Source organism: Netta rufina (assembly GCF_964035555.1).
Source record: "Netta rufina genome assembly, chromosome: 2".
Taxonomy (NCBI): domain Eukaryota; kingdom Metazoa; phylum Chordata; class Aves; order Anseriformes; family Anatidae; genus Netta; species Netta rufina.
This window is the reverse complement of record NC_140124.1, coordinates 78,604,301-78,627,738: the sequence shown is the minus strand read 5'-3', so window position 1 is coordinate 78,627,738 and position 23,438 is coordinate 78,604,301.

Here is a 23,438-nt window from a genome sequence, read left to right as displayed (position 1 = left end):
ACTTTGCATTAAATCAGTTGTTTACAGTTGTCATAAATAAGGGAATCTGTTAGTGCAGCATGAGCAATGCTGCCTGTAAGTGCAACCTTGTTATTAGCAACTTTTGTATTTCTGGTACTTATTAATAAAATGTAGATGAAATTGTTATCTGTACCGGGATATTTGCATTGGACACACAGGTCGTTTTCTTAAATCATTAACTTTGACTAATATAAAGGAGATTCCCCTGGGTTTAAAGAAGGGGACCGAGAACGTGGACTCCCAATTTACATCCAATGATGATTAACATAGCTGGATTGATTGCAGCTCTATTGATTTCTGCTAGTGGACTTTCTAAACCACAGAATGTAATCCTGCAGCTTGTCAGGACTCATGCTGGCTGTGTCCCGAGCAGCAGTTAGACAAAATTGGGTGCATCTGTTCTTTATTAAAAGAAACAATCTGCTTACGAAAACATTTGTGTATCTATGAAAAATAAGCTTTGGTTTCCAGTTGCAAAAACAGGGCAATGCTTTACAGAAAAAGCTTTCCTGGAAAAATAAAAGTAGTATGTACTGTAAATTAAAAAAATAGTGGTAGAAGCACATTTCACTTTTCTGCAAGTGATGCATGTGTATGCATTTCCCATCAAGGGCTTTCAGTCATAAAGCTAAAAATACAGGCTGAGAGAGACAGGAGAGAACAGATGAGATTAAAAACTAAACCAAAACACACCATAAGATGTGATTAGAAGAACAAAGCAGGGTTGACAAGGTTTATTAACTATCAGCCTTCCTGCAACAATACTTCAGCCCCAAAGGCTTTTGGCAACATTTCTTATAAAAAGGTGGGGGAGGGGGTCTCATTTTCAGAAATTGCCAACATGCCCAACTTCAACGGGAGCTGCAGGTGCTTGGAAAATGAACTCCATGGTCTAGTAGGTTCCAGTTGCCTCTGTTCCTGTCTGCAGGTCATGCTGTAAAGTTACAGCATTCATGCATAGAAGTATAACACCGAGAGGAATTGACAGGGGAGCACAAAAGCTGTCGGGTCCAAACAGGTTTCTGTAAGGCTCTAGATTATCAACTATTCACAGTGAAAAATGAAAGAAGAGAGGAAATCTTATCTTCAGGATTTGGCACCAGTCAATAGAAAATCTTAAATTGGAATACAAAGCCCCAACAGTGAGTAAATCGTTAGAAGCCTTATTATGTGTATCCATTCTGGGTGGGCTTTTCACACAGATCCAAAGCAACCCATTTCTTCCAATATGCTCTTCTATAATGCACTGTATTGGACCTAAACACTCCAAGAAAACAAGGGGGATCTCAAATCCATTTGCTTCAAAATCCGTGGGAGGATTTACTGAATCAGTTTTGCCACCATCATGTTTGTACAGTGGCCAGTGGCCCTATCCATCTGTGCTTGGCACTTGGTATAAAAAACATGAACCGCAGCAGAAAGAAGTTAAAAACCTTCTATTTCAGAAGAAAATACAACAGAGCCTAAGAAATGCAAAACTGCCTGGTGTTACCTTTGTTTCTGGAAGAGGAATGTTTAGCCCTTACCCCTCCTGGCTGCGTGTGTTTTTGGTGAAGCAGAACCAGCAAGTAAAAAAAAAAAAAAAAAAAAAAAAAAAAAAAAAAAAAGTATTATTTTTCTATTTCTGAAAAATGTTATTGATTTTTTAAATATTGAGAGGACTGATTTTTCAAATCCAATGTAGAACTTCTTGCCCATGAAGGATGCAATCTTCTTGTATCTTCAAAAACTAGTAACTCTGTGGCTAATGAATACACACACAGGAGCCAGAACAAATCATTGCTTTCTGGTTCAGGCCAGAGGTTTGGTCAGAAGTCACTGAGCTCCAAGATGAACGCCCAAGTCATTCAGTTATGATGCTCTAGTCCCCTGTTCCAGGTGGGTGCATCTTGGCTTCTCATGGGTGAGCTACCCCATTTTCTACCACACAGAAGCTTTACATCCTGGCTTTCCCCACCCCATGTGCACAGCATAAGCCGTGGGCTGAGAAGCCAGTTTTTGCTTCACTGAGCATCACAGTAATACAAAACGAAGGAGCCTTGACAGTGACAAGCAAGAACTCTTCACTGCTCAGCAGTCAATAGCTTGATTGCTCTCAGCATCAATGAGTGATGGATCACCTAAGAAAGAGTACCTTTTTCTTCTCCCACCTGAGAAACAGTAATAGTAGAGCTTCTTTTCCTGGTATTGAGAGTATTAGTATAAGTGCAGACAAGTTGGGAGGCTGCTCAGGAAGGTGGCTAGCCACACACACGATTAAAATGATTTTCCAAGCAGCAGTATTACCAAGATGCAGCTATTAAGCATTGTGCTGGCCAAGACCTAGCCAAAAATCCATGGCTGCAGCTGCATTACGCATAAACAAGAACTTGCTGATCAATTAGCAGAGAATAAAGCAAGAGAATCATTGCTGTAATCAAGCTCCAAGGTCACAGAACATGAAACCTAATCTTTAAATTATTCTTTTTTGAAGACCATATTCTACCAAAGTTTCTAAATGATAGAAAGACACCTTGTGGACATTCATCAAGGAATGTAAAGCAAAACAGTGGCTGATTTGACAGTGCCACCTTTGTGCCTGATTTACCCTGCCACAAAGATGATCAGGGCTCTAAAAGAGGAGATTGTCACATTATCATAGTTATCAGAAAGAAAATGGGAAAGCAGTTGGGAATTTTCCAATGAGACAAGCTTGCATCAGAAGTTGTCAATTCTTTGATACAGAAATATCTCTCAGAAATATCATTTAATGAGCTGCCAATGAGCCACAAAAAAAAAAGGATTTCTGTCACAAATCTGTCTGACTTTTTGCCAGCTCATCTAAACAGTTGCTGGGGCCTGGGTTTCATTGGCACACAAATGCAGGAAGGCCCCTCTGTGAAGCATCACAAATGTATGGCTGTTGGGCTTTCTGCACAGAGTTTTCAAGTCCTGAGAAGACCACCTCTACCTCTTCTTGAAGCTCAGATCCTCTGTTGAAGGTTTGTTGCTGCACATTCTTTTTCCATAAATGATGGGAAACTGGAACCCTGGAGTACCTTGTTACCATGGCAAAAGAAAAGATCCAGACTGTCAAATTTGGACATTTTCTGAAGTCAGAGTACTTGCCCCTGTCCCCAGCAACAATTAAAAAAAATTGTGCTTCGTGCTCTGTAAAGAAAACCATTTGTCCCCTCTTTGTTCACTTACAAGAACTCCTGGCTGCAATTTTTGTTGGATGAACAAGACAGAGCTGCAGCGCAGGAGTTAATTTCCTCATTTGTAGCTGTAGTCCATCATGCAGGGATTTAAATGTGTGTTGTTCAATAGCTATGATGTGCTATTTAATTCCTGAAGTAGGTGCATATCAGTGTTAGGTAAATTGATCCCTTTATCACCTAATTTGCAGTACCTCAACAAGATATTTTGAGACTTAATTGATAAATGCTTGAAAATACACTCACGTCCTTTGGTAAGGATAGAGTGGGTGATAATACATGATCAGGATGAGCATTTACTGAGGTTCAGAGTGGCAGCTGGGGTTTTGCTGATATTCAGCTGTAATTCACGTGTGACCTCTGCAAGGTCTCTGCTGAGACAGAGACCAGGCCACAGTCTCTCACAGAGGTGGTATCATCAGTAAGAGGCAGAATGACTGAGCTGCAGCTACACGGCACTGACACGAGAAAGTGCAGTGATTGAGAACCGTCCCCCAAAGCAGCATATTTAAAGCTTTTAAACAGCATGGGGCCCAAGAATAATGCTCCCCCCCAAGAGTTTGAATAAGTCCTGCGACGACGTTCCCCAAAGTGCAAACGTTTATACAAAAACACGACCGAGAAGGCTGACATTCAAAACTTGTCAAGAACAGCAGCACCAGATCTGTGTGAGTCACTGAGCGGTCAGAGAGGAGCTGCCCAGCCCCTGTGTCAAGAGCAGCAGAGGACTCCAAGAGAATTAGAGGGGAGAGATGGTCACGGCTTTCCTGCACGGAAGAAACAGCTGGCAAAGCAGTTTTGGGGCTGGGAAAGGGTTCCAAAGCCCTCTCTGAAACGGATTGAAACTGGCATTCCCACAGAGGTGTGACTGCAGCTGAAGTACAATTTTCCAGGATCTTGGACAGAAACAGTAAATTAGACTTGAGGCTACATTTTAAAGGCTTTTCAAAGGGTGTGTGTGGGGGTTGACGTTTCTCAAACCTGGAGTGACAGCGCTGTGCAAGAAGAGGTGGCGAATCACTCTTAACATGCAAGAGCATTACGCTAAAATGTTGTGAAGTGGAAAACTGAAACACTGAAAACAGTTTTGGTATGCCAGAAATAAGACCACCAGCTGCTGGCCCGGGGGGGGGATCTTCTTTGTCTGATTTGGATGAGCAGGGTTCTGCAGGAAAAACAGCATGTGATCCTGTGATGAAAGATCATCTCCAAGTCCCCCCATACGGCTGAGCTGAAATAAGGGTGTGCATACAAACTTTTACTTTGTTGTGGAACTTCCTGACTTGTCTGTAGGACCCAGCAACCTCAGTTTGGATGGTGGATGGTGGCTTTTTAACTCCCCGGCTTTCTTCGTGTGTACTTCATTATAAGAAGATGAAAAGAGAGTAACACAAAAAGGTTTTGATACCTGAAAACCTGTCTAAGCATACTGGTTAGAATAATAAAAAGGTCTCTTTTCTTTCTGCAGCCTTAGTTACGAAAGCCCCAGGATATAGACTAGAAAAAAGTAGCACATATATTAATACTCTGATATTCATAAGACAGAATAAGTTGCTGATACCTACAATCCCACACACATTCATAAGACTGCTCCTTGTCTTCACTGTAAATAACTACCAGGGACTGTATCAGATGCACATCTAATGTACAGCGTTGTTCTTTGTCCCAAAACCAAGCAAAAAGTTTTCCTCTGTTCACCAAGCCATATTTTCCTCTCATCACATCACCTTTTCACAGATGCAGGACTTTGCACCTTGTAGACCAAGCAAGTTCCTGCTGTGGTTCAGGACTTTGAGAAAAACTCAGGCTGGTCTTGGCAAAGACAAAGGAATTCCCTTGTTTCTTTTTCACTAACATAAGGAACTCCGGGGGGAGAAAAAGTTTTGTTTCTCCAGGACAAAAGGGATAATTTTCATGAAAAATAGTGTTCTTTTATAGATACATGTATATATATACACATATATACATAGTGAAATACTAATGGAGACCTACCAATTGTGATCTGAGCCCGAGCCACTTGGCTGATAGCAGCATGCAGTCACAGTGGGATACTGCTGAGCAGAGTCTCTTGGACTAATGGAGAAGTTTATTTTGTATTTCAAGCCTGAGAGAGCAGCACCTTGCATTTCCTCCAGTCTAGAGATGGTTAACTTCACCTGTGAGACAGTATTGTGTGCCAGGGACAAGTCTGGCAAGTCCAGTTACCTGACAGGACAGCAGCTGGCTGCAGCTGGAGAAGGCCTTCCCCAGTAGCACCCTTCCCCAGAGGAGATCTCTCTCCTGCTGTGTGGCCTCATACAGTTGGGCCAGCCTGATACAGTGCTCTGATGCTGCACTGCAGCACGAGGTACCAACCCAGCCAGAGAAGTGGGCACAAAATGTATGAGTTTCAGACAGATGTGTGACATTTACAGGTTTTTGGTCAGAATGGTAGGATAAACTCTAATTTCAAGTAATATACATTATTAAAAAAAAAAAAAAAAAGTGTTTAGAAACAGTAATTGAAAAGTTAGCAAACCTAACTTTTTAAAGGGGGGAATATGTGTCCTTTTCCCAACTCTTTTGGTGAAGGTTCTTGATTCTGTACATGCACATGCTATGTAAGATGTAAGAGTGAAAACAACATATGAATGCCTCCTGCAAATCTCTCAGTGCCCACTGTCTGCACCTTAGCTGGGGAGGGAAAGCAAAACAAAGAGGGAGAGAACATCACGGTTTACAACACTTGCAAACATCCAGGTCTGGGCTGTACAGCACGCAGTAAACAAAGCCTGAGTCATATCTGATAATCTATTTGGTTTCTGTCCAGAGCATCTGAAAGCTCAGGACAGAAAAGGGCATGTAGCAGTTGCCTCACTCAGTAAGTCCCATCTGTCGTTTGCAGCGGGTGAGGTAACAGGACGAGGGAAGAGGCCACTGTTGCCCATTGGGTGAAGAACAATTTCTCTCCCTTGACATGTTTCATCGTGGCAGATGATTCTGCAATGCTTTAATAGCAGCTACTCATGCCCAGCTGCATCATGTTGCTATTATACTATCAGAGAGCAGAAAGGGCAGGTGAGCTTGATGAGAGCTTGCACAGGCCTGTTCCAAAATGGTATCAGAATCTGCAGGGAAATATCTGCAGAGAAATATGAACTTTGTGGCAGAGAAGGAAGCCACAGGAAGCTACAGACCCCTCTGAAGGGTCAGTGTGGAGGAGGGCAGGAGGAAGGATGACAATCAAGAATAGCCACCAGCAAGGAAAGAGCCTGAGGAGTGGGTGACGGCTGTGAAAAAAATCTGCCCAAGTAAATGGAGGGAAGGCAATCTTGAGGGGATGTTACTGCCCACTGGGAGCAATACTGAGGGACCAGAGAAGGGAAGAGGACATGATGGACTCCAACAGCAGAAATTAACTCAAAAGGTTCATTCAAGAGGAGGTTCTTTTATGGAGGGCAAAATAACAAAAAAATACATGAGGTCTCGAGAGAGAAGATAAGGTAGGGATGAGAATGATTCATCCATCATCAAGGGATGGGCTTCATGGGATGAAGATGAAAGCTTATTCCACATCTTCCTTGTGATGGATGTCACAGCTGAAGGGAGTAATGACCGTTTCTTTGTGAAGGAGCCAGGGATGCCTTCCTGTGCTTTTCCCTTGCTAGCCTGGGGCATTACTTTGAACTAGTGGGTAGGCTCTTCTCTGCTGTTTTACTCCTAAAAGAAATGGCACTGGAAACTTTTTTTATTTTATTTTATTTTTATTTTTAGTGGTGGTTTCACAGGCAACTCTCCTGTGAGTTTTTATCAAACCAGACTTTTTCCTCAGTTGGTAAAACTTTTTTTTACAGATTTCACTTCATTAATTCAGGGGCTGGATGTAGAAGAACATCTCCATGGCCTTGGACATCACTGCCCTTTGCTGTGTGCAGAGAGGTGGTTGCACATCCTTTACGTGCTGTTGAGCAACGTCTACCTTGCAACTCTAACAGAAAACAGAAGTAAGGTGGAAATCCTTTATGGAGTCCAATTTGCCCTGGATATAGCCTTCTTCACGTTCTTGTGCAAAAGATCGATCTTTACAGGAGAATAATTGCAAAGAGGAAATGCTGATATGTCAAAAATGTCTGCCATCCTACGTCATAATTAAATGTTTAAACATCATAATTCTTCGTAGGTTGTAATTTTCAAATATTTTCAGCTGATGAATCATTTGTGTTTTTGCAGTGAAATGTCAGTGTGTGACTTGCTTTCATACACTTGTCTTCCTTCCCTTTTTCCTCAGCCCTTAGATAAAAATTACGTATATTAAACTGTATTACCCTGCAGTGGTTTGCTATGTCATAAGAGTCATATTCATCATATTCAAGTTTCACATCACCTGAATAAGCGATATTTTCCATGATATACTCCAAGTAGCTGTATTCTATTGGATCTCATAATACAAAATAATTTCTGAGACCATCAGACTTGGAGCGACATACAACCGTGGTGTTACACTCTCTTGTCCTTCAAAACAGGACAGCCACATAGTAACTGCCTACTAGGGATGGTCCCTGGACCATGCAACTGTTCAGAAAAAGTGCTAATCAGCTCAGGACAAAGTTGTGCCAAGAAATATCTTTACAATTTTATGATACAGGCAACAGCATTTTACTGTCTGAGAACATTCCCAGGCACTGCTAATTTATTAGCATAGGACCATATGCAGCCCCAAATTACAATTCCGTTAAGACAGGATTCCACACTATGCTGTTTAAAGCTGAAGGGATATATTGTTTAGGTTTTCCCTGAGAAACAATTGAAAAATGTTGAAGTAATGGATATTTTCTCACAGAGAATATTGATTCTGCAGATGTTGCACTTTTGGTTTTAAAATCATGAATGAGCAACTCCTACTTAGCATGAGACCCAAATTTTAATTGAACAATGAATTCTTTAGGCCCTGCTCTTTGTCAGCTTTACTACAGCTTTTTTTTCCCACATTTTTTTTTAAGTGTTTCAGAAATGCTCATTGTCAACACTTCTGTGAGCACACAGTAGTATTTTGTAAGTGGGAAAATGAAGTTCAACAAGATCAAAGAAACAAGCATGCTAGTGTTGTGCAGGCTAACTCCTATTTAGTTAGATAGCAGCTATAAATGGTTATCTCTTCTGCTGATAAGATTTCAGGACCAAAATTTAAAACAACACCATCCCCCCAGAAAATGAGAAACATATCAAGAGAGACAAATAACTCTGGTGACTTGCCAAATGACATGCTGGGACTCCAGGCAGAAGTACAACTACATTCAAATCTCTAGGTGCCCTTCAGCTTTCTTAATCACAAGACAATCTCCTTCCTTTAGTCCCTAATTTCATACAGCTCATACGTCTGATTTTCCACAACAAACCTTCAAGGACTCTAAGAGAAAAGAGACAATTCCACTACGCAGCTCCAGCTCACTTCCAGGGCATGCTGTGGCCTATACACAAGTGAAGCAGTAGTGCTATGGAAACTCTATTTGGTGATCTTTGAGTATCTTTGAGATCTTTGGTGATATTTGAGTATCACTACATATAATAATAGTTAATTTGCAAGGCTAAGTAAAATCGAGAGGAATGTAATTTTTGGTACCTCCTCAATTCTCAGTGCATGATTTTGCAGTAATAACATTTATTTAACATAATTTTATGACTGCAAAATGTTTTGTATTGGGGTGTGACTATGTAAGAAGCATTTGGCACAGCAGTTCTGATTGCTTCTTTTAAAAAAACGTGAATACTTGTGAATAAACTTTAGGGCCAAGGGTTTTAAACAGAGTAAAGTATAAAAAATATAAATACTAAAGTAAGGTAATGGAAACCAAGTTAGTGAGATGAGACATTGTCTGAAAGCAAAGAGCACCAGATGTAGATAATAATTCAAAGGTTACTCAAGCAGGGATAAACAAACTAGATTTCTGATGTAATGATAATATTCATTTCATGTTCAAACTCTGAAGAGCAGAGTTGTTCATATAGCCTCAAATATCACTGATTTACTAAGAAGATTCTGAATCTTCTTCACAGCCTTTTCCAGGACATAACAGTTGTTTCTTCTCAATTAAAAGCTGGTAGTAGCACTCAGAAGTACCCACTCAATGCTTACAAAGGACAGGCACTAAATGTGTGACTGAGAGCCACACTCAAGTCTCCAATGGTCAGTAAGCAAGCTATGGAATTTGTGATTAGCAGAAATTAGGAATAAAATCTCCCCTCCATCAACCAAGAGGCGTTTTACCAATGAATTAAACAGAATTTAGATTCCCCATTAAAGCTCACCCACACACTGCATGAAATGCAGCCTTATAAAGGCAACTTCATACACAGCTGTGGGCTAAAGGTCAACTCACTTGGAATTTATTGCCATATTTGCAAGTCTTTTGAGTTTCAGAAATGGATTTGCAGGTTCACCTTACAGAGAGGAGACTGAAAAAGAAAGGTATGATAAAAGGTTTCCCTTAACATTAAGGAAAAAGATGCAGAGTCTGAGAGAAGAGCTTAGGCCTGGTCTGCAATTGAAAGTGCTTAGGAGATGAACTGTGCTGTGCAGAACACTATTGACTTGTAGCTATTGCCTTGTGGATGCAGCCGTCGATCCCCAGAGATCCCACCTCAGAAGCATGAGGGCTCTGACCTTCCATCATCCAAAATAAAATTGTGGTTCTAAAATGTTTATGTTAAAAGACACTGCGTTTAGTGTGTTTTGTACTTTTAAACAGCCATCACAGTAGAATGTTTTTCTATATGATTTTTGCAAATCTGGGAATCATTACGAGTGTGGAAAAATGCAAGGGAAAAACACGCTCACAAGCAGTCTGACTTTTCCCCTCTGGTTGCTCCCATGCCTACTGACCAAGAGAATTCCTAACGTGTAAAAAGAGTGAAACCTTCGCAGGTGAGGATAAAATGAATAAACATAGTTTAATGCTAATTTTACAATCACTAATAACACCATTCTCCAAGCTTTTTAATCTCTCTCAAATGTAACAAATACATTCCTTTATTCTAGCATTTTAAAAATCCTTACTGAAAGGTCTTTGCTAATAGGAGAGAGACTCCATATTTTGGTTTTCCCTTTTATTTTATTTTTCAGATTGAAAAGGTACATGAAGGTTGCTACAAGATCACTGAGGATTTTGGAAGGTTAATGTTTTCTTTGGTTTTTACTTTTCACAGAGTCACAGAATCACAGAATTTCTAGGTTGGATGAGACTTCAAGATCATCGAGTCCAACCTCTGACCTAACACTAACAGTCCTCCACTAAACCATATCCCTAAGCTCTACATCTAAACGTCTTACTTCTATTTACATGGCTTTTACATTATGCTACCCAAAAGGGAGAAGAGGAGGGAAAAATCTGATGTGAATGAACTTTGCCTGATGCTAGCACATGGCAGAGCTCTGAATACTCCAGCTACTTTCTGAACCCTATAAATACAGATCAAGCAAACAAGTATTGGTTCAATCAGCAGGATTTTTTTTTTTCTTTTTTTTTTCCTTGAATCAAAGAATCAAAATAAAAGTATCTAAATTTGGATACTATTTTTTCCTAAGTTCCTACATTCTGGAAAGCGCCTAGATGTTGGTGATCGTTCCAAGCAGGAACTGTTTGTCCATAAGTGATCTACCTCAGCTGCGCACCATCTGTAGATGTGTAGCAGTGAACTGCTTTGCATATTGAGGCTACTGAGGGAGAAGAAACCCTCCCTGTAGGCTCTCAGAGCCAGTTAACCATATATAGTGTGAAATACAGACACTCAAATGGCTATGCAACTGCTAAAATTATCAGATATGAAAGACTTTGAACAGCAGGAAGAGGTAAAGGGATGCATTCAGCCATGAAGTGTCTATTCCATATAGTTTTCCTTACCACCCATATAGCCCTAAAAGGGGGACCATGACTATGAAGGCAGTCTTTCAAAGATAAGGAATGTCTTTTTTATTTAACACAAGCATGTGTATAAGCAAAATGGTTTATGTTTGCCATTCAGCCATATCAGCAATTTATGTAATCATCTTGTTTTCCTCATCCGAATCCTCTCAGGCTCTTATGCACTCTCCCTGCCATACATTAGAGAGAGCTTTTCAGTCTCATTTCTTGTTCTCACTCCCTTCTACTTCTTGCTGCCCTGGGTAGGTTTAACTACCTTCCTGCTTCCCATATTCTCATTATCTTTCTTTCCCTCTTCTTTCCACTACAATTCCAGTGTTATTCCAGTGTTCCGTCAGGCTCCCAAGACATTGCTCTCCACTCACAATACTCCAGGTTCTCTTCCCCTATCACTTTCTCCCACTCATCATACTTTATAATCTCTAGTCTTTTAACAATCACTACTATACACAGTTGTGCATTTATGATTGTAAATAGCCCCATTCTTTTCTGCTCCCAGCACTTCCAAAATAAAGAAAAAAAGGGGGGAAAAAAATCTCCCTTTTCCCCCTACCATCATAGAGAATAAATAAATAACTTGATTAGACTAAATCTATGGGTTTAATTTTTTTAATTTATCTTTTTTTTTAGATCTAGTTTAGCAGATAGTGTATATAAATGCATGCTTCTTGAGAGAAAATGATGGAGAAGAAATGTTTTATAGAAATGTTTTGTGTTCACCTTGAGAGAAACCAGCTCCATTTGGTGTTCTGCTTCCTGGAAGCAGGAGTGCAGGCGTCCACTGTGGGGAAAGCTCTGCCACTACACAAGTCTCTTCTTATCTGCTTCATGTTTTCCCAGGGGAGAGCAGAAACAAGGGAAAAGAGAGACCTCTGTGACCATCAGGATACTCTCACACGTTTTCTTGACTGCTGGCAGCAGGTGCAGAGCAAACGCAGAGCAGAGGCAGGAGGCAGAGCACTGGGATGGTATGACCACGACGGCCAAGGGCTACTGACTTTACATAGGCAAGACTAACCACCAAGGGCTTCTTTGTTCAGCAGATCCCAGTCTTTGCTGAGTCTGGCACACTGCAGATTAAGAGACTGGATTACTGTTCATACCAATTTGGCTCGCACTGGCATAAATATCTACTATAAAATTCATGAAGTTGTTCTACTAAAATTCCTTCCCCATTAAATATAGTATGACAAGCTTTTTTGAACATATTTGGTGACTAACATATGCAGCTTAAATACTATTCAGCTCTCTTTGTCCTCCTGTACTTGTAGTAGTGCAGTTCATTAAGATGTAGTTTATTTGTCATGCTAGAGGACAGAATGAAGAGGCAGGACTGATTAATTGTTATGGGGACCTTTTTAAACTTCCAATACTTCAGCCAAGTCTTCCACCCCTTTTTCCTTCTCTGACTGAATGATCTGAAGCTATTTCTCATCACACAAATCCCACCATCTCTCTGGAGACAACTAATGGAAAGCACAACAACATCACTTTTGTGCTAATCCAAACCTTTTCCCATAAGGGCTGAACATCTTTTTGGCAGATCAGCACTAGTTATTGTGCAGTTTTGCATTATGTTGTCCTGTCCTTCTCCTTTGCCTTTTGGCAGGTTGTCAGATATCATTAAGATGATCTTAATGATGTAGCATTGTACATTTAGTTTTGCTTTTTCTTTGCTTAAGAATAAAGAAAAGGAGGATATAAGTTGTGCATGGAATGGGCTGAAGACCATTAGCCTTTTCTTCTCTATTCAGTGAAATGATATTTTGTGTGTACCTGTGATGTACAAGCATGCATCAATATACATGTATGTGCCAACACTAAGGTGTAGAAGGCTGGGGAATCCTAAAGTGCCTTCTGATCCTCCAGAATTTTCAGCTGTTTGGGCCAGGAATGACTTGAGAAATATGATAGAAAGCTAGCGAGGTCACATTTCCAAGCAAGTTAATCCATTTTCTTTGGCACTCCTATTATTGGAAGGCAACGTTTCTTCTGTAGGGCCTACCTTCTTCAAAACAGAAACTGATGTAGCATCCCACAATGCTAAGCATGTAATCTGAGAGGTCAGTCAAGATGGCTAGGAAAGCTGCAAGCAAAAGCTATAACTATTGACATTAATTGCAAATGTATTTCAAATTCACTGAAATAATGTTGCTTTAATTTAAATAATGTTCGTCAGCATGTGATTGGGAATTTTACAATTTAACTTCATTTTTTTTTGGAAATAGAGGAGCTCAAAAATATTCAGATGAAGTGAAAGGTTTCATTCTGGTACAATAAATTCCTTCACTCCTTTATATTATACTAATAAAACCACACTTGTAAGTTTTCTAGTAAAACTGAAGGAGAACATGCAAAAAAAGCTTTTTAAATATGACACTATTTATTTAGAAAATGTCAGAACAAAGCATTCTTTCATTTTCTGTCATCCTTGAAGTATTCTTCACCCCACTGAACAGTTAAAATAAAAAAAAAAAAAAAACAAAAACAAAAACAACACATACAGAGTTTGACTCATAAAGACTCATACAGGTTCATGAAAGGTTTTAGCATCATAAAATCTGCATTGTTGTGCCCTCAAAGTCTTTACTATGAACATATTTGCAAAGGCCTTCCTCTTACTAGATAGAAGACTGCATTCCAATCCTGATGGTCTAACTCACACCCATTTCCACTGCAGAGGGGCTCAGATTGTGCAAACTATATATATCTCTCTATATATTATTATTATTTTTTGACTGCTATTTAATCAGATACATATTTCCGAGCTCTTTGCTTGTTCCTGAATTTCATCATCCACATTACACTACAAGACCTTTATAATAGACTCAGTTCAAGGAGCTATACTCGTCACCTCGCATACAGCACAACATCATTGGTTCCTCTTCTGCCTTCACGTTTATTGGCAAATGAAGTGACCCTTGCAATTAAATCATGACATTACAAAATACTGTTGTCAGAGGGGATCTCTGCCCCACCACTGTGCTCCCATGAAGGTCACAGGCTCTGTTGTGTGGGCAGCTTCAAACATGACCTGAATACAGTCAAAGGACAATCCTTTCTACTGTGTAAAAAGCCTCAATCATATTCCCAAACCATGCTGTAACCTTGAATAAAGAGGCTTTAGCATGGTCGAAGACAGAATTTAGGTCCCTTCTATGCTACAGAAATGGAGTCATGCTTTAATTGTATTGCAGGGATAAAGATATTGTAATTGGGTCCCCTGGAATACATTTTTCTTTAGATATAGCTAAACAGAAGGCCTTAAATCTCTCAAGGACATAAGATGTCATTCTATCTTTTTTCAGCACTCGTATGAAACTAAAGGATTGTGAAAAATGAAGTGGGAAGGACAAGGAAGACTTCAACAGATGTATGTTGATTTATACAAGTTGAAAATTTGACCCTTCAAGAGATGGTAAGGTCATTTGGTCCAACCAAACATAAAACCATGATTTTCGGTAAGATAATTTTTCGTTAAGCTTTAAGATATATGTTTGTCCTTCACCTTAAGAAAACTACAGAAACAAACATATTTACTTAAGTATATATTTACAAGACCAAAAACTTTAACTTAGACTATATCCTAGCTCTGTGAGTTCACAGTACAGAGGATTCATCATCTTTATACTCCGAGGAATCTGTTTTAATATATATTTTTTTCAGTTTTCTATAGTGGCTCCAGATGGTCTTCCACCTTACACTTTTGCTCATTAGCATAGTGGAATCTGTCTTATTTGACAATTTTTCCTGATCCTTCTGGACCTCAATATGAAGTCCACCAATATCATATCTTTCTCTATCATATCCACTACCTTAGGCATCTGATCCAGCTGAGAAACAGACTCAATCAGAATCAGACAGGTCTTGATTATTCTTTTATACAAAATATACTGGAATAAAAATTAAAGGACTATCCACATGTCTACTTCAAAAATTTTCACTTTCATGAGAACATTTTTAATGCTGCTTTAGTCAAAAGAAAAAAAAATCCAGGAGCTATAAATCGAGTTAAGCTTCTCGCTAATGATGGGATTCATCTCACCTAACCTTAGCCATCTAGAAACTAGACATTTAGCTTAACCTAGGTGTCAAGACTGCTGTTATTGCCAAAAGTCAGAAGTTCGACATCTCGCTAACTGAGACACTTATCTTAAGGTGGGAAAAATGTCTTTTGGAGATGCCTTTCTCTCTGAAGCAACTACAGAAGGAGCTTGGATAACTAGCTTATACCAGGTACCTTTTTAAAGACATCTCACCTGCCTCTGAGTCTGTAACTGGGCACTTATTCTGAAGCAAACTTTTCTCAAGCATATCACCATTAAAAGCTGAGCCCTAAACAGAAACAAGAGCCTTCTAACAGAAGCCAGAGCCTTGATGCTATTTGTTTTATATCAGGAATAGCACTTCTACCAAGCTAAAAATAGGAATGAATTTCCCCATCTCTTTCTCTCTGTCAGTACAGCAACAACCAAAAAGACAGGTCAGTAAAACAACCACCTAGGGCATGAAAAAACAAGAGAGAGGATTTTCAAGAGACAATGTTTTTAAAGAGTCTCTCTTCTGCTCATAAATGCATCAAATCCTTCACTTTCTTTAAGATGTTTTTAAATCTGATTCTCTGCATTATCTGCTACAAGTGCAGTGGACTGCCCTTTTTACCTCTTTTCCATTTCACCTCTGATTTTTATTTTGATGCTGTAGACAACTCACAGCTCTGTAAATAACAGGGATCCTGAAGTGGCTTTTTACTTCTTCCTACAGGTAGCAAAATGCCTGGTGACTGTGTTCAGCCTCAGCACACATCCCTCAGAACTGAGGGATGCACAGTCTCCAGTTTGCCTAGAGTATAAACATGAAATAAAACATACTGGAGCTTATACTGTCGAGTAAAACAAATAAGGTCATAACCATCTCTACTGCACACTTCCACAGCAGGACCAAACAAAGACTTTAAATAGGAAAGGTGTGATGGGCACAAATCATGCTGGCAGTCACATGTATGCTACTGCCTGCTGTTGCAATAAAAGAGACATGTTATTGTGTGACTTTTCTCTCCTCTTCTCAAACTCAAACCAGTTGAGCTCTCAGGTGGTTGGCAGAAGTTGCCTATCCACTCTCCAAACTACAAAGTTGTCACATACATTTCCTCAGAACATCATAGGAAGATTTCTGGCAGGCAATCTGAAGACTCCTGCGCATGCCAGCAATCCAGATACAAGCAGCACTACACCTCAAGTGCCAGAGAGAATCCATTCATCCAGCAGTGACTGTATCTGTTTGCAAATTAATTTCCTTGAATATATTCCCATTACCCAAAGAAAACAAATTCACAGAGAAATGTGTGCCCTGTAGATAATCCAAACAAAGCATGCTTTACAGATGGGAGATTAGCTAAAAAAATCTGAGATAATGCTGTCTCAGCTCAGTGCTAGATTACTTGTGTGCAACCCTTTCTTACAAATTAACACAGGAAACAATTACAAGATTTAAAAGTATGCCTTTTTCTACACTGTCCTTGACAGGTTTTGTAAATTGGCTCTTGGTATAAATCTGTGTATTTCCACTGAAGACAGTTATGCTGCTTACAGTCTCTGAGGAGCTGAGTATAAGATTTTTAGTCAAGTCTTTATTGTAGAGCTACTCGGAGAATTGTAAAGCTCTTCACAAGGAGCTACCTAGTCTAGCCATCAAAGCACTAAGTTGACTGTCAGGAGGACTGGTCTCCATCTCAGCACAAACTTGGATGTATCACTTGATCTTCTTGTGCCTCTATTTCTTTCCTAAGAACCAAAACTGATTACAAATTTCATAGATTTTTAAAGCCAAAAAACCATGACAGAAGCCAAACTATCTCCTGCTATCACACAAGGAAGTCTGCATTAGAAAAGCTGCATCAAATATCTAACTTTCAGCTGAGTGGCAAAGCATCTGTTTCAAAGATGTCCAGTCTTTATTTAGAAATCTAATTAACAGAGGATCAAATGCCTTAATAGGTTAGTCATTTATTTGTTTAGTTACCCCTCTTAAAAAACATATACCTCTTTTTTTTGGTCAGAATTTTATATTTTGTATCAGATTCCTATCATCAGACCTCATAATGTCTTTGGAAATATGTTTCTGCTTTTTATTATATCATACAAGCATGTAAATAAGCATGAACAAACATTTCTTTTTACAAGCAAACAGGTTAAGTGTTTTAGAGTTTTAAGTGTTTCCTGGAGAGGAAAATTCAACTGCATGTTTGCCTACATGCCATCTGCTTTACCTAATGAAAAGAAGGATATGATATCTTTGACTCAGTGTCTTCACAACAAGGCTACCAGAACATATGCAGTAAAGACAACAGGCGGCATCCATCCTCACAGATGAAATCTTAGCCTCCTAAAGTCAAGTTGGCTTTCTGATTTAAATTGTTCTTTATGTTTTTTTTTTTGTTGTTGTTGATTTTTAAAATATATATATTTATATATATATTTTTTTTTATATACTTGTTTTTTCCCCAAGAAACAGCAGTTTTTTTAACATACTTCCAACGTATTTCCAGGAAAAAAAAAAAAAAAGAAAAGAAAAGACAAATTTAGTCAACTTAAGTCAATCATCCAGGTCTTGTTGGAGTTACGAAGTACTGCTAGAGGCTGACTCAACCCTGCCTGGGGTTGGTATTTAAAATGGATAGGATTTCTTTCTCTCTCTGCTTTGATTGTCAAGAACAGCCATACTACATCAGACCAACACTCCACCCAGCCCACTGTATTTGCCACAGTAGCCAAAACCAAGTAAGTGCTCTGAGTATAAAACACAAGGAACTTATATATGCTGCTCTCTGAAATATTGTTTCAGCCTTCAACAACTTGCCACTGCAGATCTCCTAAGAGACATACATATGTAAAATTTCTCCTTTAAATTTATCCTATTCTTGAACCCATGCCGACTTTGAGCTATGATGATGACTGCTGTGACAAAGAATGAGACACCTAACCTTGCATGCTGAGAAAATCTACTTTCCTGTGTTTGTTTTGAAACAGCCACATGGTATTTTCATTTGATGCCCCCTAGATCATGTGTTGGACGCAATGAGTAATCAGTCACACGTACTCACCCAATCTGCTATTTTTATAGGCATTTACCCTCACATCAATCAGCTGTCTCAGACTGAACCAACTGTCCTATTTTCCAGGCTGAAGAATGCTAAGTTACTAAGTAGTTCCCTGTGAGGAAGCTGCTCCATGCTTTTCATCACAGAAGATACCTCAGTTATTTGTTGTCTAAATTTTAGATGGCAAAGGTCAGGAGAGTTGAATACCACTGTACATTCTCAGAGTTTCCAAGCCACATGAGTGCCTCATTACATTCGAGTGGGAGAGTTTCTGTACAAAAACGTTTGAGCTTTAAATGGAAAAAGTACATACAAAGAGACTACATGAGGTTTAGTTCATCAGAAAAGTTTTAAGATATAGAACAGCAAGTGCTTTGGGAACAGATTCTATCCTTATTCATGCCAGTGTGCATCTGTTTTTCCCCTAAGATGTCAGCAGTGGTGCAGTGTTGTAAAAGACGGAAGAATCAGGCTCATAAAGTTTATATTTTATGACCTTGCAAGAACATGCAGACTTAAGTTCCAATGACATAAACATTTCTAGCAAGCATGCTTTGCAATGTGTTTGACCTCCCTAACTGCTTCCCTCCAGCAGACAGCACTGCATGATGTACACCTACAAAGTGCCGTCAGCCAAGCCATCGCTTCTGGTGAAGATCTAACCACCAGTTGCCAAATGAGGATCCAGAAATTATTTTATTTAAATGTAAACACCATGTCCCAGATAGAAATAAGACAGCAACTTGTGTTTTCTTGATTTTCTTCTGAAGCTAATGGAAGGAAAGAATCAAAGATAATTATTCAGAGTACTTATTTAAAAGGAAATTTTGCATTGCTATAGCAATGACATGAACAAAATCAGGCAAAAGGTTTAGCAAAAGAGAAAAACTGGGCTTATTCTATGGCAAAGTCAGAAAGTTATTAAATATACAGGCATTGTGTAAAGACATTGATCATTGCTCAATGTGCCAGATGATTTAATATGTTCCCCTGGCTTCCAGCCACCACTGTCTTATCTGGAGATGACTAAGTGAAAGAGTTGCAAACACGCAAAGGAAGAGCTCAAGGTGGTAGAAATGTTTTGGGATATCACCTTCCCAAACGAAACAGCTATAGACGTGGCCAAAGACACAGCTACATCAAGTCCACTGGACTGAGTCAGCTAGGTCCTGAAAAGTAGGTTTGATCACTCCTGCCTTAACTACATGCTCTGGAAGTGAACAAGCATATGCAGTCATATTAATATACACCCCTTTCTGAAGTCCTCACTTACTCTATCAGCAGCCAAAAAAGCACCAAAAGCTATTGCCTGGGTGCAGAATTTCCATCTGCTACTATTTTCTACCTGTTTTCTTCCACATTAATCAAATCTTAGCATTGACAGAGTGACAACCGGTATAAAGGATGACAAGGTCTTTGAGGAGGAAAATATCTAGTACACAATACCCTACACAAGCATTTTTTCATAGACAGACTTGTCCATCCACCCGTCTGTCCTTCCTTCCTTTCTTTCTTTAAAAAGGATGTACACCATTTGATTACTGTAATCTAGTAAATGTGTGTCTTGGCCATGTTAAAAGATACAATTAATGTCTCTCTTTTCTTTTCTGTTCAATGGCCTAAAGCACACAGCTGCAGCAATATTTACTGAAGCTCAGGGGATAAATCACACTGAAATTTTACCCAAGTGAATTCTGTTGTCAGATACAATAGGTAAATAAACATTTTAGTTCAATAGCTTGCTGTATTAGTGCTGTATCAAATGGCACAAGATTTGTATTCTTGAGAGAACTTGAGGATAGTCAGTGATTGAAAATTTATTAAAAAATGTTTCCATTTTTTTCCAATAAAATACATGGGGGAAAAACTACCAATGCTGGCAATTTTTACTGGAACACTTTTTTTTTTTTTAATAAATAAATAAATAAATTAATGAAGTCTTTCCTTTCCCAAAATGGTTTGGAAATAATTCATTGAGTGGATTTCCCCTTCTAAATTCTTCAAATGAAATATCACTCCAGACCTTTTAAATTGATTTTATTTTACTTTTTAATAAATCAATGCTAGTCTTTAGATCTTTTTCATTGATTTTAATTTACTTTTTAATAAATTAATGTTAGTCTTTGTAGTTTCCATACTGTTGAATCCCAAGCAAGCCTCTATTTACCAGATGCTTATGGAAATCAAATATGCAAAAATGCATTAGTTCAGATGGAAGCTTTGGTATTTTCCAGGGAAAAATATCCTCCAATTGCTGATTTATTTTCATGCCAAGTACGTGTTCTTCCAATATAATCCTCTGATTAGGCCACATAAAATGGCCTTTAGTTTCAACTGCTTGTTGTCTCCTTGCCCTACTAACAGTATTAGGTTTGCAGAGAAACAGGCCTCAAGCTAATATAAATCAGTAAATCACATTTCAAGCCATCGTCCTTTATCGTTCCACACTGGGCATACACAACAAGGACAACTCAAAAGGCTGGTTAATTGCCTTAGGAATTGCAAGATCAAAGTCAGGCTCAGAGAACCCAGCATTGCAGGAAGAAGGAAATCTGCAACCCCCCCTTTTTAAAAGCCTTGACTACCCTGGGCTGAGATTTCTCTGATGATCTTCCTTCAATTTACTGTTGCTGGTGCACCACTACTGTTGCTAGAGAGATGAAATTCTAACATCACCCAGGGGTCTTATCCCAGTGCCATGTACATTATTATGTGCAGGGCCAGCAAGTGGAGACTTAAAAATGCCAAGAACTTGCTTAAATTAGACACTCAGAAAATCATAGAAAAATTGAGGTTGGAAGGGACATCAGGAACTCTCCACCCAGATCCTCTGCTTGAAGCTTAACTTTAAAAACTAGACCATGTTTCCTGTGGCCAATGGTAACTGAGTTATAAATATCTCCAAGGATGGAGATGCCGTGATGTCTCTGAATGCTTTATCTAATGCTTGACCAGCTTCAGCAGAATGTTTTGCCCTTATATCCAGTTGGAGTTTCCTTTGCTGTAGCTTGTGAACATTGCTCCCTGTCCTTTTGTACTGTACCTCTGAGGGAAATATGGCTCAGTCTTCTCTACAGGCTCTTGCAGGACCCCCCTTTGTGCACAGCTGCTGCTCCATATCCAGTCTGTATCCAGCCTGTACAGCTGGGGATCATTCTGCCCCCAGTGCAGCACAATTTCTGGGGTTTGTTGAACACCATGAGGTACCAGAATGGGGCCTGAAGCTTCTCACGACTCCTCTAGCAAACATCTTGCATCTACTGCCAAAACCCAGAACAAGGCCATCTCTACATGTCACCATCAAAGTCAGCCCACACACACAGTGAATAATGCTGTTAATATTCATTAAAAGCGCATCTTCCACACACAGGCAAACTTGATATATATTCAGTGTCTTGGAAGTTCAAATAAGCAAATCAAAAGCTCAGCCTGTTCTGTACCCATGAAAAAAAGGTGTTAACTAAAGCTTTAATATTTTTCTTGTCAGCAGCAACAAACTGCATAAATCCCGTTAATGAACTCATCAGGTTTATCCCTGACATTAATAGGAAGCAAAAATTACCTCTAGACCTATCAGCGTTTACAATAGAGCACTATGAATCTTAAGTATTGTTAATGATCATTTCTTTACGCAGAAGAGCAGTTGTAAGCGTCAGCTTTATAGCTGGCAACAAAACAGCCGAGTCTCACAGACAAGAGTCAGCATCAATAAGCAAACATCATTCTACAGAGCAGGTGGTGGGAACCTCTCTGCGCTGCCTGAGACCAAACCGTCATCTCCATGAATATTAACATTATTGATATTCACAACCATATTGCATAGGCCATTCAGCTATCTCAGGGCTTGGGCAAAATTCCCAGGGTCAACACAGCGTTGGTGCAAGAAGACAATGCAAAAATATGGTAGTAAAATGCAATAACATCTCAAGTATAGGGCAGGGTGGGAATGTGCAATGCTGCAAAGGAAATTGTAGTGGAGCACTCAGATTGTAAAATCTTAGGCAAACCAACTGTTTCAAGGAAGTTACAAGGTGAAAAAGAAGTTTTCTACAGAGTCATTGCAGCATCGAGTGCCTTTTGGGTAATCCCATTTCTGTTTCTTGAACGAGCAATACAAAGCAAAGCAATCACACATTCACAGACACATTTAAGAGAAATCAGTTATGCATCCTGGCACTAGTTATCCTCTCTCTAACAGCACCAAGATAGTATCACTGCTCTGTTTGCAGAAATCACTTCTTGTCCTTAATGTACAGCTGACAACTATTCTGTAGAACCTCTATGAATAAAAATGTGCTCTTGGACATGTCTTTTTTTAAGAGATGGAAGCAAGATTTAGAAATGAAGAATTGCAGTTATTCCTTCTCATCAGGTTTTTGCCATCATAACCATAACCAACACGACTTAAGGTATATTTTGTGGGAAGCAGAACAATGGTCACCCCAGAATGATTCGTACATGCAAATCAACGTGGTGAGATCTGAGTAAATAAAGGCTAAATGCCTGCAGCTGTCAGAGCACACTGGTAACAAGAAGCAGTCTTCAGGAGAATAAAAGTATGAGATATTCAAGCAATTGCACTGCAGTACAGAGCATAGATCTTGTGTCTTAAGCTCAGCATTGTGAACCTTCTCAGGCTGCTGAACTCCATGCTGAGCAGCCCTTAAGCTTTATTAGCCCTTTCTATATAGTACATTCTTCTTGTACAGGTTATGAGTCTTTCTCATAACATTTGAGTTATGGCAAACAGGTAAGACACATCAGCTCTTGGGAGCTTACAGAGGAGGTAACCAAGGCAGTGGATTTCAGTCTTCATGCATTTGCATGACTAAAAGTTTCAGTACAATTGTGTGTACCTGAACAGGAAATGTACGGTTACCAACAGCCTCTTTAAAGAGCAGAGGTGGAAAACTGAGGAGGTAGGTCAAACCTTTGCTAAGGCAGGTAATCCACTACAACATCTTGCTAGCTGAAACATACTTAGAAAAATTGTCAGACATTAGACATTTCCATGGCAATGTGAAATTTCCAACAAAGCTATAACTGAGGTTAGGCACCCAGAAGTATCCTTGTGGTACTTGAGTTAGCTGGCTATCACAAAGCCGAATGGGCACATGGAATAGAAAGACAGTGCCACGCGTTCAAGAGCTCTCTGAGCATCATTTCCAGCAGCAGCAGCCCTGGCAGCAGGCTGTTCACAGAGCACTGCTTCAGCAGTTTGCC